The following is a 5,000-nucleotide window of genomic DNA, read 5'->3' as shown; positions in this document are numbered from 1 at the left end:
GACCCATACACACCCATACACACCCATACACACCCATACAGACCCATACACACCCACACACACGCACACACACCCATACACACCCATACACACCCATACACACCCATACACACCCATACACACCCATACACACCCATACAGACCCATACAGACCCATACACACCCATACACACCCATACACACTAGGGCTGCAACGATTAGTCGACACAATCGACGACGTCGATCATAAAAACTCGTCGACGTGGAATGTTAGTGTCGACTAATCGTATAAAAAAAAAAAGGAGCCATGCAAGAATCAGCTGGGTAAGTTTTAGCTAACGTTGTTAGCCAACTGGCTAACGTTATATTGTTAGGGTCGTAATGTTTATGTTAGCTTTACTGTTACATGTTGGAAAACAACGTCTCATGGACAGGGCTGTACATGCTATGAGCGTTTCTGCTATTAATTTATTTGCCCTGTGGCACGCGTGTGACAGACAGAGGCGCTTGTATGTAACGTTACGTAGCAGGGGTTTTCCATGTTGAAGCCAGGAGAACGCGAGATGAAATGAAGTGAGGGGTGGTCGCTATTAAAATACCAGGTAGTCATGGTGGATGATCATGAATGATGCTTGATAAGTGAATGCTATTTCAATTATGTTGAGTCCACCAGCGAGCTGTCTGTAAGATAAACAGCGCCAAGCGTAGCCTACTAACGTGAGCTGTCTGTAGTCTAGCCAGCAATGCTAGCTAGCCAATCAACTAGCTCTGTGAGCAGCTGTAGCTTGGCGTAACGTTAGGTTAGATAGCTAGTTAAGCCGGATTTATGCTTCTGCGTCGCCATTTACGCACAGCGAAAAGCCACACGACTAATCGAAAAAATAATCGACAGATTAGTCGACTACCAAAATAATCGTTAGTTGCAGCCCTAATACACACCCATACACACCCATACACACCCATACAGACCCATACACACCCATACACACCCATACAGACCCATACACACCCATACACACCCATACACACCCATACACACCCATACACACCCATACACACCCATACACACCCATACACACCCACACACACGCACACACACCCATACACACCCATACACACCCATACACACCCATACAGACCCATACACACCCATACACACCTATACACACCCATACACACCCATACACACCCATACACACCCATACACACCCATACACACCCATACACACCTATACACACCCATACACACCTATACACACCCATACACACCCATACACACCCATACAGACCCATACACACCTATACACACCCATACACACCCATACACACCCACACACACACACACACACACCCATACACACCCACACACACCTATACACACCCACACACACCTATACACACCCATACACACCCATACACACCCATACATACCCATACACACCTATACACACCCATACACACCCATACAGACCCATACACACCCATACACACCCATACACACCCATACACACCCCAGAACCACAGCTTCTGTAAGGGCACATCAAGGTTCAAAGCCCATCTGTATGTCTGGGTCTGAACCCACTAGGATGGGGTCTGTGTAGAGAGTATCTTTATCTTCATCATCATCATCATCATCATCACCAGCTTCTGTCGTTGTCACGCTCAAACTAACGCTCACTAGTGAACCCTGGCGTCCAATAGGACTAGAGTCCTTTAACACTAGTTACATCTAATCTAACTAATCTAGTCTAATCTAATCTAAACTAATCTAATCTAATCTAGTCTAATCTAATCTAATCTAATCTAATCTAGTCTAAACTAATCTAATCTAATCTAGTCTAATCTAGTCTAAACTAATCTAATCTAGTCTAGTCTAATCTAATCTAATCTAATCTAATCTAGTCTAAACTAATCTAATCTAATCTAGTCTAATCTAGTCTAAACGAATCTAATCTAATCTAGTCTAATCTAATCTAATCTAATCTAATCTAATCTAATCTAATCTAATCTAGTCTAATCTAATCTAATTGTATCTAATCTAGTCTAATCTAATCTAATTGTATCTAATCTAGTCTAATCTAATCTAATTGTATCTAATCTAGTCTAATCTAATCTAATTGTATCTAATCTAGTCTAGTCTAATCTAGTCTAGTCTAGTCTAATCTAATCTAGTCTAGTCTAATCTAATCTAGTCTAGTCTAATCTAATCTAGTCTAATCGAATCTAATCTAATCTAACACTAACACTAACAGTAGCTAACACTAACAGTAGCTAACACGTACAGTAGCTAACACTAACAGTAGCTAACACGTACAGTAGCTAACACTAACAGTAGCTAACACGTACAGTAGCTAACACTAACAGTAGCTAACACTAACAGTAACAGATGAATCCTGTTCAATACTGTTTATGATGTGATGAGTACTGACATGTTCATAACTGCTGTGACGACTGCCAATGGCCCTGGTCTAACCCTGGTCTAACCCTGGTCTAACCCTGGTCTAACCCTGGTCTAACCCTGGCCTGAGTATAGATGAGTGTGTCCTGCTATGACTGATGGATAGATGATTCACTTACTTAGACAAATGTATTTGTATTACAAATATATAATTATATGTAAACTCCTCCCAAAAAGTTCGGAAACGTTATTTTGGTTGATTATTCCTCCCCTTTAATAATACCAATTGGTATTGTCTTTTATATCGTTGGAAAGCCTGATTAGTCACCTTTACAACGAGGTACAACTTGTAAGGATCATGCATTCAGGGAATGAGCAACACAGCTAAACGTGTGGGTAGAGGCCCAAAAATATTTGCCAAAATCCCCTATATTCTTCTGTTGGTATTCACTCTTGTTTTGAGTTGCTTGGTGGATTGGATGATTGCACTCTCCCCAGGGATTAAAGTTCTCCGTCGCTACGACGGATTTCCGTCAATTTATTCCAAGTTGCGACGGATTTATTCCAAGTTGTGACGGATTTTACCTGGTGTAATATGATTTGTAGAGGCAGACAATCTATTTTGATGTCGGTATTAGGTATATAAATGATATATAATAGCCTACATATAGGCCTTTATTGGCTACAACTATGCGACAGTAACAGAGCGGGGTGCACTGACGCTGAACCCCTCATAGTGATAAGTAGGTGGACATGGTGCGTAGTGCTGAAATAGCCGACATGCGGTGTGTAGTTTGAAAAAAGTAACGCCAGCTCAGTAAATCATTCAAACTTAATGTTTACTTATAGGCTATGTGACTGCACCACACATGTGAACAGTAACAAAGCAAATGCAGTTTAATTTGATGAAAAACATTGACAACAAAATCGGCGCAAAAAAAAAGAAAAGCTGAATCCGCTTGATCATGGAGGGCGAGGGGTGGTGGTGCATAGGCTGCCTATATGCTCCTGAAACGACAGAGCAAACAGGCTACCTTACTAGGGATAATAATTACAATGAGCCATTCATTAAAAATATAAAAAATAATATTAGGCTATTAAATCTCACTTAATGAGAAAACTGGCATCTCCCATCGGTCACTATTTGTTATCTGGTGATATGGACGTCTTTGAGTGTCTAGAAAAGCGCTATAAGTCTAATGTATTGTGCCCCGCGGTGGTGTAGCGGTCTAAGCACTAGCCACTAGTGCAAGCTGCCCACCGGAGACTGGGATCGAATCCCAGCTCGCCAGATCCGGATATGACCGGGGCACACACAGGGAGCGGCATATTGAGCGGCCGCTCCCGAGGGCGGTATAGGAATAGTTCCGGACAAGGATCCGTCGCGCAACACCGCCCCCTGGGTGCCGGAATAACGGTGCTGGGCTCGAGGAGCCAGTCAGCTAGTCTGCCTGGCGGCCTCCTCTGGGACTGCCGGCCACGGGGTCGTGCGGCGGATCCTACGCAATAGGCAGGGGATAATTGGATGCTAGGTTGGGTTCAATTGGCTACCAAATTGGGTGAAAAAGGGGATAAAATCTGGAAGAAATTAAAAAATAAATAAATAAATAAGTCTAATGTATTATTATTTTTTATTATTATGATTGAAAACCTTTATTGTCCCCAATGGGGAAATTTTGTTGTCAAACAGCTCAGTTAGGGCAGAAAACATTCAGTACAGAAAACAGAAAAACATTCAATAAAAAACATAAAACAGTGCAGGCTCAATAAGTAAAAAGTTCCAAAAGTTCCATCTCCAGGTCTCCCCCACCCTGCAGGGCCTGGTTGTAGAGTCGGAGTGCAGCTGGAATAAAGGACTGTCCAAATCTTTTTGTACTTTGACGGGGGAGAACAAATCTGTGGCTGAACTTGCTCCTCATCCCTGCCAGCTCGCAGTACATCGGGTGGGAGGGATTGGCCAGCATGGCCGCCAGTTTTTTCCCCATCCTCTGTTCTGCCACCACCTCTAGGCTGTCCAGCCCGGTCCCCACCACAGAGCTGGCCTTCTTCACCAGTTTGTTTAGCTTCGCAGCATCCCTGGCACAGATGTTTCCACCCCAGCAGGCCACGGCGAAGAACAGAACGCTGGCAACCACCGACTGGTAAAACATTTGCATTATTATGGACGTCACTTTAATCCGGCAGTTCTCAAGGTTTTTATGCACCAATCGATACCTCTAGCGCGTCTTTATCGCATTCATTGATGAAAAGGACGACGCGCATGTATAGGTGGAAGGGAACATTCATTGTGAGCACGTAAAATGTGAGTCTCACAACGGCTTTGCATTGATGAAACCAGGTAGGATGAACGTATAGTTCGCTGTCCATTCCTGTTTAAATGCCCTGTTTTCACCGTCAACTTTCCTCTTTAGACCTTTGGAGAGTGACATTATGTTTCTCTTGCTAGCTAGCAGGTTAAATGTTTAGCTAACTTCACCCGGCACGCAAACAACCAATCCAATAATAATGTGACCTTGTCTGGGAGGAGGGGGGAATAATTATCACAATAAAAGTATGTTAAATAATTATTAGAATAAGTTAGGCTGCGCTACATCGTCAGTCCACACATTTATTATTCAAAAAT

At 43.0% G+C, this 5,000-nt stretch overlaps 1 protein-coding gene across 1 annotated transcript in view; it reads left to right on the top strand.

Annotated features, from left to right (window-relative positions):
- tom1l2a (target of myb1 like 2 membrane trafficking protein a) overlaps positions 1-5,000 on the top strand; it is a gene marked incomplete at both ends in the record, with an annotated part of 45,251 nt that overhangs the window by 35,502 nt on the left and 4,749 nt on the right.

Source organism: Nansenia antarctica, assembly GCF_963989245.1.
Source record: "Nansenia antarctica genome assembly, chromosome: 2".
Lineage (NCBI taxonomy): Eukaryota > Metazoa > Chordata > Actinopteri > Argentiniformes > Microstomatidae > Nansenia > Nansenia antarctica.
This window is presented reverse-complemented; position numbering and strand designations above follow the sequence as displayed.